General features: G+C 32.2%; 1 protein-coding gene across 1 annotated transcript in view; it reads left to right on the forward strand.

Moving 5' to 3' along the window:
* The first annotated feature begins 1,558 nt into the window (after positions 1–1,558).
* The window catches only part of Shrm (shroom), a 107,944-nt gene continuing 93,214 nt past the window's right edge, over positions 1,559–16,288 (forward strand). Inside the window, exon 1 of the mRNA XM_077446229.1 lies at positions 1,559–1,756. The gene's annotated coding sequence lies outside the window, so the exon portion shown is untranslated. The remainder of the gene's footprint in view (positions 1,757–16,288) is intronic.

Below are 16,288 nucleotides of genomic sequence, written 5' to 3' on the forward strand. Positions count from 1 at the left end.
AGAAATAAGATAAGTTTTTGACAAAGCTATTTCAAAAAAATGTGTATAATACACTATTTCCACTGTGTATAATACACTAGATCCGCCCTCACGTCTTATACTGGTCTCCCTTTTGGCGCATGCAAAATTCATGGCGCATGCATAGCACCGCTGCGTCGTAGGGATAAAAACCATTTTTTTCCCCAACTTCCCCGCTAGTTAAACCCCCCGCACCTAACTCGTAGAAAGCTAGTGGTTAGCGTAAATAATGAATTATCGTCTCCAAAAATAATCGCAGCTGGCGTTCCGCAGGGGAGCTTGCTTGGCCCACTCTTGTTCTCCATATATATAAATGACATACCTATTCCAAAAAACTGTCACATAGCCCTATATGCAGATGATACAGCTTGCTTCACAAGTAGCAAAAAACCAGACACTATTCTTAAAAATCTTGAATTTGCAATTAAAACAATGACTGAACACTTCACTAAGTGGAAAATTCAAATTAATCAAACCAAAACAGACGCCATATTCTTTAGTGTTAGAAAACATAAGCCAAGTTCAGATCTGAAAATCCCCTCTAGAGAAAGTCTGAAATGGCAGTCAGTAATAAAATATTTAGGAGTAACGTTTGATAAAAGAATGAGATGGGCACCTCACATTGAGGCAGCGAAATGCAAGGCGATGCGGGGTATATCCTCAATATATCCAATATTTAATCGCCATAGTTCTTTATCAACGCTAAATAAAATAAAATTATATCGCGCGCTCATATTACCATTATTAAACTATGCTTCACCTGTATGGAATAACGCCTCGAATACTAACCTTTCCAAGCTCCAAGTAATACAAAATAAATCCCTTAAAATAATTTATAATACACCCATATATACTAACCTGAAAAAACTGCATGCTATATATAATATTCCGTTTGTTATAGACATTACTAACAAACTAACCAGTAGATTCTATGAAAGAATCACTAATAACCATACTAACACACTTGTGAAGAGTCTCGGTGATTACAACAAAATGTCTATACCCTTCAGGTATAAACACAGATTACCCAAACACAATCTGCTTTAGGTCATCGACTTTAGAGAGTCTTTAATTAATAGTATGTATTAGATGTATTATGAACATTTATAAGGATTGTAAATAGGTTTTTGAGCTCTTTTTCCTATTATGCTTTAGATTAACATTAGAATAATATAATACTGTGATTACTAACCAAATTAAATTAAAATTGTAAAATAGAAAATGATCAGTAGATCAGTAGCTATTAAAATAGATATAAGATGTATTGTGAACATAATTTCGTAATAATAAAAAGCATTTAAAAATCAAAAACCCCCCCGCACCCCTCACAAGATCTCCTACCAAAATAACACGTCAGGGCCCATCTATGTGTATTATATGTATATAATATAAGGTGGAAAATAATATAATAAATAATGATATTATATATTAAAGATGTATATATGTATGTATGTATTATTATTAAGGCCGAGTGCCACCCTGCCGCCCCGGTACGGGCCTGGCCGCAAGGTGCCAGTGGTGGGGAGAGAAGACAAGAAATAAAAGGAGAAGGGGGAGAATAGCCTGCAGTCGTATTGTACAGGTCACTGTGCGTTTGTCCGTCGCGCTTTCCGTTCGCGTCATGTGATCGCACGCGCGCGCAAAACCGGCGACATGCGCGACACCTGACCTCCCCCACCACCACACAATCAACATCATCTTCATCATCATCATCACCACACCACACCACCTGCCAAAGGTAACCTCTTTTAAAAGCCGACAAACCCCGCCATCCACCGTTTCGAATCCACGTTGCGAAAATCTTTGTGCTTGTGTGCGCGCGTATGTGTGTGTGGGTGAATTCTGTGTCTTGAAAATTCGCCGCAGACGAATTTTTTCTCAAACGAAACCGGCTCTTTTTTTAATTGATTATTATTATTTTATTACACTCGCACAACAATGTGAATTTCGTCGCTTTCGCCCGGGTTGATTTTGCCGATTCAAAGAAGCAATTAAAATATGCAAAAACACGCCGGTCGTTTCATACTATTACTATTAGTGTCATTGGATTTTTGAGTGTGCGATTGCAAATTTTGTGCACGTTTTAACTTCATCAACAGGATTGACTTGTATATTGTATGTAGGTTTTTCACTTTGTGGGTGTTTTAAAGTTTTTGATCGGAAATTCGCGGAAAGAAAAGTCCGTTCGTGGTGTTTCTCTCGGTATGAATTTGCCGTATTACAGAAGGGCGTAAGCGCCGGTCAGTTCGTTATAATATAAATACAGGTTCTACTTTGTGTCGTGCGAGGATTTTTTCTCTATTTACGGTTATGTTGTAGTTTAAAAATGGCGGTTGCGAATTCATCGCAAATTCTTGTCGTATGCGGTCTACTTGTTGCTTTCTGAATTACCCGATGTGAATGTTCTTTGTAATACGTATCGATATATATATATATATATATATATATATATATATATATATATATATATATATATATATATATATATATATATATATATATATATATATATATATATATATATATATATATATATATATATATATATATATATATATTTGTATATGTATATATATGGTCTAAGTATATTACATAATGAAATTTTATATTATAAAATTAACAATAAAATCGGAAAGATAAGGAAACACAATATTCAGAATGAATCCGATAAACCGACCAAAAGTAACATTAAATATATCAATGTCCGTCTGATCAGCTAAATGGTTGAAAAGCCCTATGGCTGTGGAGTATTGATTGTATTTAATTTCAAACTGACGGTTTTGTGTTTATATCATCATTAAAATAAAAACAAACTTCATTGTTCTGATATGAAACTACCACTAAAGTTAAATATATTTTAATATGTACAATGATTGAGCAATTTTTTTATGTTTATAATGTTGTTATATTGAATTTGAATCATTTAGTTTTTTTTGTTGATGTATGTACATAACTCTAGTGACTTGTATATGTAGTTTAGACAGTTTGTAAAGAAAGTTTGTGAATTGTAACTAAAACGTACTCTTTTGAGTGGTACGTGTGTGAAATTTTCACGTATTCTCGTTTTATATAACCGATATTTTTACAATTACATTGGAATCTCGATTATCCGGGTCGAGGATTAACCGGAATCGACATAGAATTAACATTTAGTGCAACGGTATTTTTTTTTCGGAACTGGAGAAAATGGTCATTATTTCAATTAAAAAAATGATAATAACACTAAAATTTTGGTAGATTGTTTTCACAAGTGCAAACGATCGCAATGAACTTTGTTACGGCTATACACGATGGGCCATGTCTCGCGGAAGACCATCGCAGGCCATTGTCGACAATAGATCATTTTCTGTATTTCATACGACGTAGTAAAGATGGCCAGCGTGGTTATTTAACTCCAATGTCCGACATTACACCCCCCTTACATTAAGGGTTCTTAACCTTTTTTGTTCCGTGAATATCTTCGCCAGTCAGGTGAAAGTAGGGTTGCCAGATGATAATTTGATAAAGGAGGGCAGATGGGTCTAAAAAGGAGGATTTTCTGTAAAAAAGGAGGACATTCAGAAATTAAACGATTTTTTTATATTATTTTACTTTATTTTAATCATATTTAGCTGAGCTGCCAATTCTGGAAAGACGTTCTTGGTTTTTTAACAAATAATTACAAAAATCTTCACATGTCATGTTTTTGAAGTTGTATTGAGTAAGAATTAAAGATTTAACTGACTGCACACTTAGTCTATTCCTCTCTTTGCTCCACTGACTATTAATCAGTGAAAAAACTCTTTCCACATTTGCATTATGTGCGCTTATACAAAAATAAAACTCGCAGATCTTGATCTCAGTTCTGAGAAACATTCAATGTTTTTAACACTTTTGAAGTAGATTGTCCACTGCTCGTGCAACTTCAAATCATAATATGCTTCATCTTCATCTGATTTTGATTTAAGACATGAAATCAAGTTACAAAATTGATCGTGTAGCTTAACATCGTCAATCTCTACACCTCTGATGCTCAAGAACTCAATGCCTGCAACTAAATAATCATAAGTAAGTCCCGCCCGATGTTTAGCAAAAAGGAGGACTTTTGTAGATAAGGGAGGACGGGAGGACAAAACGTGGAAAAGGAGGACATGTCCTCCTTTTGGATACCATCTGGCAACCCTAGGTGCAAGGCACGGACCCCTTCTCAGAATAACTAAATAAAGTTACAAAGGAAATTCAGTTTCTAAAACTTAAAATATATATACACATGTATGTAATACAGTAATATTTTGTGTACATTATTCTGCGGTGACCATCTGACACGCATATTATCTTGGACATTTAATCGTTTACATTGTTACGATTGTTGAAAATCCCTATTTGCATTGATATGTCGGTGCGATCAGAATCAAAACTTCTAAAACTCGTTTTACGAGATGAACTTCCCCCCAGAGAGTAACATAATTCTCCACGACTACCTCAATTGTACGTTGTATATATGTATAAATATTATCCTGATCGATAAGCGACTTTCCTTTGTTTCTCACATGGACCATGTTATTGGGAAATCTCTTCAAATGCTGGGTTTTCTTAAACGTAATACCACCGAATTTCGCTCAGTTGAAACACAAATTGTACTATTCAATGCGTTAGTGCGAAGTCACATCGAGTATGCTAGTATACATAGTTTGGAACCCATTCTATAGCCGTCATTCACAGCGCATTGAATCAATTCAACGCTCGTTTAAGAAACACTTAGCATTTACTTCTCCTGAAACATCACACAGATGTCCCTATGACTAACGTTTAAATTTTTTTTTAAATGCAGTCCCTAAAATCGCGCCGTACTTTGCTTGATTTAACTGTCCTCCACAAAGCAATTAATAACGAAATTAATAGTACTGACATCCTAAATCATATATCGCTTTCTATACCCTTTAGATACCCTAGATACCCCTTAACTAAAACCTTCCATATCCCTGTCTGTAACACTAATCTCGGATTAAATGCACCTATTGCAAGATTATGGTAGAACCTATAATGAAGTAAACTCTGAACGATGTATGTAATATAGATATTTTCAATGATTCCATTATGATTTTTAGGAAGAAATTATTATTGTAATCGACAAATATGTCTTAATTGTATTCTAGATTGATTGTTTAACATTTTAAAAATAAATTTGTAATATGCTTAAGTAATGTTGTGCACACCTATAATTGATGTATATACCAGAATCATAAATGTGTAAATAATATATTGTGTTATGTATGTACATTGTTGGTGAGCCAAATAAAAATAAAATAAAAAATAAATACATTGTTCAATACATGTAACATAATTCTCCGATCAAGTACTATAACTTGTAGAGAAAGAGCTAGGTTTCGATTTGAGACTAGTTAAAAGTAAACAATGAGTTGATTTTTTTAATCACTGTTATCTCTCCGGGGACTTGAAAGGAGTCCACTGACCACTGGTTAAAAACCTCTGCTCGATGATGATGATGTTGGCGTTCAGTGGCGTATAAGCAGAGAATTAATTAGGCGTATTTTTTTTTTATAACATTCTGATATGTGTATTTTGAAACTTTTTTTCACATTTTATTCACGTTTATAATGTGAGTCAACAGTGAGATTTTTTACACACTTTGTTTTTTTGTTATTATAACAATGTTTGACGCAATATTTTTTTCATCTATGTTTTTATTAAGATGACTTTCTTGTATGTATTTATTATATATAATACTATTTTTATGTATGTATTTGAATTTTAAAGTTGGTAGCGTATTACCATTATCGATTTATATTGATATTATGTATGTTTGTATATGAAAAACTCTGCAATTTATGAAATCTTCTAGGTATTTGCATTACAATGTGAAATTGAGTGTCTATAATATGTTGATTTGATATTATTATTATGTGGTGCAAAATAAAACTGATCCACGTTTTGTATTTAAGAAAAAAGCTCATGAAAATAGTTAAGTTTGCCCTTTTGTATGTACATACGTATAGGTCCTTTATATTTTGAGATTTCTTTTTATAAGTTTTTTTATTCAATCCCTTTTGCACGGGCAAACGATTATCCTTCGAGTCGTGAAGATCAAAAAGGAAAACAGGATTAGATTAAGTCGAACCGACAACGACTATGATATTTTATGTTAAAAATGTTCGTGTTGTGGGTGGGCTCGTTTTAGTTTTGCATCGGTCAATATATATACCTATATTTAATCTTAGGGTTTTGTTCGTTGATATCTCGGCGGAAGGTTTTTTTTTTTTTTTTGAAAGGATTTGTAATATGAACTTAAAATCGTAAAACGCTGCAATGTGTGTAGGAGCGAATAATGGTTTTAGTACATACAATCTTGAATTGATCCTTGAAACCACAAACAAATACAAAATTCACAATAAATTTATGTGCTATGTATGCATGTATAGTATAATAATTTTGTTTAATATCCATAAACTTATAATAACATCCATGCAATCTGTAATTGCATGGATATTGTTATACGTGTGTATATTATATAAAACATTTATTATTATTTTAATCGCTCGATCGCATAGGTTTGAAAACAGCCGATTGTTCTCGTAAATATATGTATGTATGTACATATATATGTATGCATTATTCGCTCGAGTACAATTGTAGCTGATAAATCGTGTTGATGTCGATGTAAGCTTTTTATTAATAGGCCCCGGTTTGACGTAATTTTAAAAATGGCATAAATTATTAAAGACTTCGCTTTTTTATTTCATGTGTGCGAATTCGTCGTTCGAATCACGTTCAACTTTGTCGTTTTGCAAACTTGGTACGTTTTGGCGCAGGCCATACATAGCCTAATTGGCATTCGTCCCCTTGCATTGTTACTGCTGAATGTTGACTTTTGGAACGTTGATTTGCAAAATGTTGGCCGGCTAACGATGATTTGTATGGTTTTTATTCGGAAACACGCAAAAAGTCGGCGAAATGTCACATGTTTTATTATCGAAATTTACACAATTTGTACATTCATTGTGTTTTGACTTCTGGATCCTGAATTTATTTATTCTGAAAATAATTTTTCCCGTGACGAACCCCTCATACATATGCGGCTGTGAAGCTAATAAATGCCGTATCGATAAGGCCAATGCTCCACCGATAAGTACGTATTTTTTCGCAATCGACACAATAAAATGGCGAATTCGAATAAACGACAATGCCGTATGTAAATTGGCATTCTTTCTAAAAGACACTTGCCAATAAAATGCATTCACACTTACACGTATGCAAATTCACGAATATGAATTAATATTTTATGCATGAAATTGTTGATAAAGAATTTTAAAATTAACATAAATGAAAATATTATTTAAAGATCACAATAAGAGCCTCGTGAAAATAAACAAGAATTATATTTATATATCTTACAATAAAATTGTTATTTTTATAATTTCACTGATTCGTGTATTTAGTACGGTTGTAAGCATTGAAGTATAATGGTTGTAAGTCTAGAGGTAGGACCGGAAGCGTGCTTTTTCCAGGAAACAGGGCAAACTACAAAGCTAGAAAGCATAAAAAAGGTTCATCATAAAAATGAACAAAGCACGGCGAACAATGAACAATGAGCTGCGCAAAGTCGGTCCGCTCTTTAGTTGTAACTATATAATTACAAATTCACTTCTTTATTAGCGAAATTATAATAATTTAATAAATATTAAGAAAGTAGAGTGTTTTAATAATTTAGGCTTTATTGATTACTAGTGTACTAGCTACCCGGCTTCGCTCGGTAAATGGAAATTAAATGAAAACTATTAAAAAAATTCGAATATATATATATATATATATATATATATATATATATATATATATATATATATATATATATATATTCGATTTTTTTAATAGTTTTCATTTAATTTCCATTTACCATTTACCTGTATATATATAATTATGACGACGATTTGATATATATATATATATATATATATATATATATATATATATATATATATATATATATATATATATATATATATATATATATATATTATTATTTATTATTCGATTTAAATTAATTTAGTAAAAAACAAATGAATATTTACTATTAGATTCGCCATGTTTAAGCTATTTATATTACAAAAACTGAGCGAAGCCGGGTAAAAAAACTAGTATATATAATATATAATTCCATACATCTATCGAATAATCGAATAAATAATACATAAAAAATCGCCACGTTCGCATTTAAATGGCATACTTACCCTATATACACATGTATAGTTACATTTGTATTATATATGGAAAATTTTACGACACCATTGTCCACGAAACGAGGTCTTTTAAGGGTTAAATAAAATAAAACGGATCCAATCGCTCGTGCCGCGCGTATCACGTTACCTACATAAATACACGTATGTATGTACATATGTATGTTAATATGTATGCTAAGTCAAAATCGATTTTTCGCATGCTTTCAGTTCGATGGTAATGATACGCATGATTTGCGTATCATACTTTCGGCGAAAGGTTCGATCAATTCGACCTTGCCGATTGTGTATTTATTTATATGTACGTGTGTATATATGCACATGTGTATACACGTATGCTTATTCGCGAAACGAACGCGGATATGCGAGGACAATCGCCCTCGTTTTTCAGACGCTTCTCAAACTTTGTTCGCTATCGTTTCGCACGTCTCGTTTCAACGTTGGATGGTGAAATTCTTTTCAACGTGCCGAAATACATATATATTGTGAGCGAGAAACTTAACGTTTTACTAACCTCTGTTTAGTTCGGAAGCGATTTTGTCGTGTGACGAAGTTTGGGTTCTTATCCGATCGTTTTCAAACTTTGCCATTTTGCTCGGTTTTCGTCATCAATATAAGTGGACATGACGACCGCCATTACGATGGTGAAAAGGAATCGTAATAGACACGTTTGAAAGTACTTCATCTTCGTTCACGATGACGTCTATCGTCCACACTGTTGCATTTGTCACTTTTCGCCCCCCTCTCGCTATGGCAGATTGAGCACTTTGCCATATTCATGATCAAAGTTTACGGTAATTGGACTATTCGTCTCATTGGGGTGGTCACAAAGACAATTTTTGCCATGAAAATCGCGAATACACAATATTTAGCACTCAAGTTCTCGTTACTATGATAGTTATCGTTAGTATGATGGACTTTTCGGCTGCCAGATGTTCCGTTATAGAGATTTTAGTGACTTTGTGACGAGTAATTTGTGACCAGTAATCACCGAACCAAAGTTTACATATATGTATATATAGTTTGAATTGAATGAGACGCTGAGAAGAGTCTCCCTTCTCCCTCTCTGAGAATTACCTCACAAACCTAAACCGTTACTTACATTATGCGTGTAGATTTTGCGCAAGGAAGTTTCACTTTTGTAGTGTGTACATGGTGTAAAATACGTTTTTTTTTTTTAAATTTTATATGCATATACCTGTATTTATCTAGTTATTTTATTATTATTTTTATATTAACACATTTAAGCAAATTCGTAATAATAAATAAATAAATTTCATTTTTAATTTTTCACCGATTATTTAAATAGTCGTTTCGATTTGACGTACATATGTACGCCACAGCTAAACCACTGCCAACAAAACTTATCAAATACAATATAATACGAATATAATAACAAAAGAAAAAACTTCTATATATACTGTTTTCTACCAAAGTTTCCTCTAGGCAAATAGACGGCGTTCAGTTTCTAAGCGTTCTAAGCGCCATCTTTTGAAAATTAATTTAATTAATTAATTTTTCTATTGGTGTTTTATATTGTTTACATGTAGGTAGATAGGTAGTTTTTACCATCTTTTTTCATATTAAACAATTAGATGTAGATATTAATTTAAATATATTTAAAAGGTATTTGAAAAAAATTCGACCCAAGCGTATCGAACACAGGACCGACACATTACTTTTATTTATTTTTATCTAATATCTTAATATGCCAACGCCCATGCGATGATATTTCATCGGGTACAACACTAGTATTTTATAATAATACAATGCTTGTATATGTACTTAATTCGCGATAAAACAGCTAACGGTAAATATCGCTTAATTTTAAAATTTACAGATATTTACCGATGGCGAAATTTTGCTGATTTACCGGTATTGCAATCTCTAGTACATGCATACATAGTGGTAGATACCTTTTGTGTGGTCATAAAATATCGAAGTTGTTTTTTTTTTTTAATTGTATTTATTTTAGGAATGTAGAGCAGGCATAAAAAATATATCTACCCTAATACATATTTTTGTTGATACAAGATTATTTTCATCACATATTCGTCGTCAATCTTATTATGTATCAAAGAGCAGATAATGTGTGTAGTTCTGCAAATTTAATAATGTTCAGTATCAAATTTCATCAACATCAAATTTTTTTGTCGGGTTTCACAAAGGGTTGAAACCAGCAGACGATGATCGAATCTAGCATGAAAAAAAAACGCAAACGCCTTAAACTTTTAAGGACCGAAAGAGGAGACGAAGACGTCTCGAGACATCGTTCCAAACCGGAAAGACCTGATTACAGATTTGAGATAAATCTGTAAAATCTTGACTTACTACTACCAGCTTGAGTGACGCGTTGTGTGTGCAAGAGCCACTGCTCGTGGGCGCATACCGATTTCTAATCGTCTCATTGTACCAACGGATGGTCACATACATACATATATATATATATATATATATATATATATATATATATATATATATATATATATATATATATATATATTATATATATATATATATATATATATATATATATATATATATATATATATATATATATATATATATATATATATATTGTATGGTTCTTTATGTATACGTTGTATGGTTCTTTATGTACATATTATTATTGTTTTTTGCAGAAGATAAAAGAAGAATCTTAAAACATTTTTAGTTACCTTATTAGATGAATAATATTTTGGTCAAAATATATGTATATATAATTGTTTCAATGCTTAAATCAAGTATATACAATGGTAAGCTAGTTAAAACAAATTTTAAATCATTACATTTGATTATATGTATGTATACATTTACGGTTGAAATGTATCTTCAAGTAGTAATATATTTTGACTAGTTCCATCTTACTTGGTTGGAACTGCCGTTATAGTTAAAGTGTATTTTCAGTTGTAATTTATTTTGACTAGTTGGAATATATTCCGTCTAACACACGCAAGTTGATTCATATGGCGAATGACATTCCAACTTGTCAAACTATATTACAACTTAAGATACAGTTCAACTATAAGTAAGATGGAGGGGTTAGGTTTTCGTGAAAACGTGATTCCACTAGTAAATTGCGTTGGAAAGTCACATTTTTGTTTTGAACACATTCTTAGAGTTATCGTAATACGGTACTCATTACCTTTATTCGTAATACCTAGCAAATATTAACGGATTTTATTGAATTCTAAAGCATTCGAAAAAACATCAGAGCTGTCGAAACTCAATTGTTATATTACAGTTGGCACACATTGTTGAAAGTGTATTTGTGTTTATAGAGATGTAATTTACTAGTTGAATTGTATTCAAATATGAATGACTTATAAAGCCAGTTGGAATATATCTTAACTGAAAATTCACTTCGAATGTAACATACATATGTATGTGTGTAAAAAAAATCAAAAGTTTTTTAAATTAATTTTCAAAGTAACAGAAAATCTCTAGAGAGCATGATTTCTTATGTAAGTATTTTAACAATGAAATGGAAACGTTTGAAATCAAAAACACTGCTTTAAAAAATTTGACATGTCTGCTTTTATTTTGTCAATTTACTATTCTTTCTCTGTAAAATACATAACCAAAAAAAACATAATCGAATTGGGTATTTTACACTTTCTCCCATTCTTGTATTGCCATATGGTGTGTGAAATGTTTTTTGTGTCGCAGGATTTGATTGCCAATGTATGTAGGTCGGTAAAGATGCATGATTCGCATCCCTATAAGGACCTGGATAGGCGGGCTGGTAGGGGACGAGGTTCTGGCCTTTTAACCTCTGGCAGTCCGTGTTCAGGGATCGCCAACCGTAGCTTCAATGTATTATATCTACATACATACTATGGATGAATATAAAACATGTACGAAGTTGGTGACCCATATTTCGGTCGGTTTCGACGATGCGCGGTCACGAGTCGCCTCTGGCCACCGGTTTTTTGTCCACTCGGATCACGAATATATTCCATGGACCGTGGTATGTTTGCATGTGTGTATGTATGTGTATTATTAAGTGCGTTATGACTTGGAATGGTTGCATAACGGATCCAATCTCATTTACAACATTTTTTTGTTGTTGTTGTGAGTGAGCATGTGTAACGTGCGAATCTGGCCTGCCTTTGCTTTTGCTCGACTTTCTTCTATGAAAGGTTCTTCGTTCCTACGATTGAAATAACGCGTATGATTGAAAATTATTACCCACGGATTGCTTGAGGCCAAGATTGCAAATTTTACGTCAGTTTGGTCTGTGTTGTACCAGCAGTACGTTGCCCAACATCTCTCTGGGTTTACATATGTACCTGTATATGGTAGGGCTTTCTCAATTTTCTTTTCAATGTAGAACACATTCAGTGACGGTTCATTAACAAAACTGAAGCACTTAATGATGATTGGCATATTTTTACTAATTGTAGTCAATTTTTTAAATACTTTTATGAACTGTTCCTGTGGGGTTCTGTGTGAGTGGTATCAGAATATTATAGCACATCGTTTGATCCTATTCGAATGCTCGCATTTCTTAAGGTGCAACTTTCTACTTGCTTCTGCTTCTTTTGGTATATCATCTTCATATTGTTCCGAACGAGGAACTAGTCCGAACAATACGTACAAGAGACAAACCATTTTTTCGCATTGCTCGTTCATTCTTCTCTCAGGTATCCGTGTCTTCTCACACTCGAAGTTTCACACCATAATGTAATCTTAAGAAGGCCACAAAAAATAAATGTTCTCGCCTACCTTTATAGGTACTATCTGCTGATTAAATACGAGCTTTTGTGCAACGGGAACGTCAACTTTCAGCATCGTTGTTCGTTTATGCACATAATAAATATACATTTTATATTTATTTTATTTTTATTTATTCAATCAATCATGCTCACTCGTCTAACAGATTGTTCCAACGCTACGAGTGTGCTATGCAGATTAAGAATTATTCACCGATCGCATTTCCCCCCCCCACTTGACCTGCGATGGCCAATTTCGTTTCAGTTTCGCATTGCATTTTGGTCAAGAAATACAACATTGTTCATTTGTATCGTAACGATCGGTAGAATTTGAGTTTTATTTTTTGTTCGTTTTGAGTTTGTGTTTCGTATTTTGAATTATTTAAATTAATAAAATTTTAATACGAAAAGTAAATTGTCAAATATTATTAATTTATTTGTATTAATGGAAATATACGTATGTATTTTATATTAATGGAAATTTTATAAAATTTAATTATCAACTTCATGTTAGGGACAGCAAAGCTTAAAGTAATATTATTTAAGATCTTGCATTGAACTATATTGTAATAATATTATATAGTTAAATAAGAAATAATAAAAAAATAAAGAAATTATTTTATGTCCTTACAATGTTTCTACAATTGTGTTTATTAATTTCTCTCATGTGTTTGTTTACTTCAATTTTCAAAAAAGGTGATATGATAGGTTAGGCACCATTTCAATGAAGTCAGATAAATTGGCAAATCTTGATAAAAACATACGCAGAGGGGGTGCCATGAATTCCATGGCCCCCCGTATTATCTATATATATATATATATATATATATATATATATATATATATATATATATATATATATATATATATATATATATATATGTATATAAAATTTTATGTCTGTCTGTCTGTCTCGCATAGGCTTCTAAACCACTCAACCGATTGAACTTTCAGGATTTGTTGTATGCATGTCCGGGAAGCTTACTGTGAAAAAAAAACCTCTTAATAATAATATTCGTAATGACGATTTTACCGACGCGAAAGTTTGAAGCGCCATTGTGTAGTCAAGGAAATGTGTTCGTTGATAACTACGTTACCAGTTGGTTTATGACGACACGGCTTTGAAGAGACATTAGTTGAGCTCCAGCCATCACTTGCAACGGGAACGGGAACGGGAATTGCATGCGTTATTGTGAATTCGTTTCATAAAATAGTTAATGGAATTTATATTGTTCTGAAAGCTTTGATTTCAATATCATTGCAATATGCCTAACAATTGAAGTACATAGGTATTTGCAAGCATTTTTTTTAAATAATGGAAGAGGACAGGAAAGGCGTATTGTATGTACAGAATATGAGAGTCGTTACGGAACCAAATTATGTACTGCATATGTGTGTATAACCTCTGATGTATGTAGACTATCGCACAACAAATAAAAAAGATTCCGAGGTCGAGGCATCTAGGGGGTTAACGAATTGCGTACTTGGAATGGTAAAAACGACCAGCAGGTCGTCTTGTCTTATTCGCTTAAAGCCCAGGTGTTGGGTTACATACACGGACAACACCTTTAGTTCAACAACCCTTCTTCTTCTTGCATTTAACACATTATGCACATATAAATAGATAGATTCGAGTCATACGCCTTATATTTTATACATATGTATATACCTGTCTAACTACAGTATCTATCGTTCGTTGGAATCGAATCAATTTCCGGCTTCTGTTCTACTGTACCCTACATATGTACATGCATGCATATGCATATTTACCAATTAAAACGTCAATTGTAGCATTTCATCTGACAGATAAGGAGATCCAATATATTACTGTATGTGCACGAATGACATACCGTTCTTCAAAATCTCTCTTGACACAATTGTTGATGCTGAAGCGGACGTGTTTTATATGTATGTACATATATGCATACGTATGTACATAGCTGGAATAAATGGCATATGATTTATATAATATTTCAGTTCCAACACCTGCAATTATTCCAATAACGTTTTAATGTAGTTCTGCAGGACGTCGTTAACGGTATGCGCGTATTAATCTCAATTAAGGACGTCGTATAATTGTCTTTTGACATTTTGCAATCGTATTAGCGCACTGCTTTATGTGCTGTTCTAAAAATCTATATAAAACTATTATTCGTCCAATTTATGTATACACAGTTGCCTTCTTTGTTGTTCAAATTTAAATTGTGTTCGCACATAATAAATCGGACTCCCTTTAGCCAATTTGGTCTATTCTTCTTTTCGCATTCATAGTGCTCGTAAATTCGTCTTTGTAAATCAGGCTATTGATATTTTTCACGTGTTGACAGTATATGTATGTATGTATGTTGACATCTTTACTGCCAATCATATATATATATATATATATATATATATATATATATATATATATATATATATATATATATATATATATATATTTATATATTGAAAAATTTACAATTCTTTATAATCTTTTTCTTCGCTGTTTTTTTTTCATTTTTAAAAACAGAAATAACAAAAATTACAACGTATACAACATTGGCATAAAAAATTAATAAAAATAACGAAAAATAAAGAAGAAACGCATTGAATTATGGTAGATATGGGATTTATATATGTATTTATGTATGTACATATGTGATACTAAGAAAAAATATCAAACAATAGAAATTTAAAGCAAGAAAAGGATCAATATTGGAGGGGGGGGGGGGATATTGTTAAAAGAAGAGTTTTATATGTACATATGTAAAAAGGTTGAATGGAATACATAGAACATTAATAGTTATAGGTAGAATAGAGATTAATTTGAAATAACGAAGGATTAGCGAGGGGTCTGATTGGACATTAAGGTCGTACTTAATAAATAAAGACTATCAATTACATTATTCAAAAGCTTAATCAAAAAACGTAAATCATATTTTTTTCCTAGATTGTAAGGAAACTAAAATATCATTGTGAAGATATCTGGAATTGCAGTAGGAATGGATTTTTACTTTATCTATGTACGTAGTAATAATAGATGAAGTTTTGTGATCATGCGAAAAATCCATCTCGAGATTTTGACTCTGAATTTGAATTTCGATTTTGAATTGATCACTGATAACGTTTTCATGATCCACAAAAATGTGCGTGTGTGTGTGTGTGTATTTTGGGGATTTTTTGAACACCGTTAGTCCTATCGAACTGAAACTTAGTGTCAGTTTAAGTTGACCGGAAATGGTACCTCTCCTTATAGGTGACCTCTTTTTTTTAATACAATTATCTCCAAAACCGCTCAACGTATCAGACTGACATTTTTTCACACGTAATAGAAATTATACATTT

Source organism: Arctopsyche grandis, chromosome 2 (genome assembly GCF_051622035.1).
Source record: "Arctopsyche grandis isolate Sample6627 chromosome 2, ASM5162203v2, whole genome shotgun sequence".
In the NCBI taxonomy this organism is placed as follows: domain Eukaryota; kingdom Metazoa; phylum Arthropoda; class Insecta; order Trichoptera; family Hydropsychidae; genus Arctopsyche; species Arctopsyche grandis.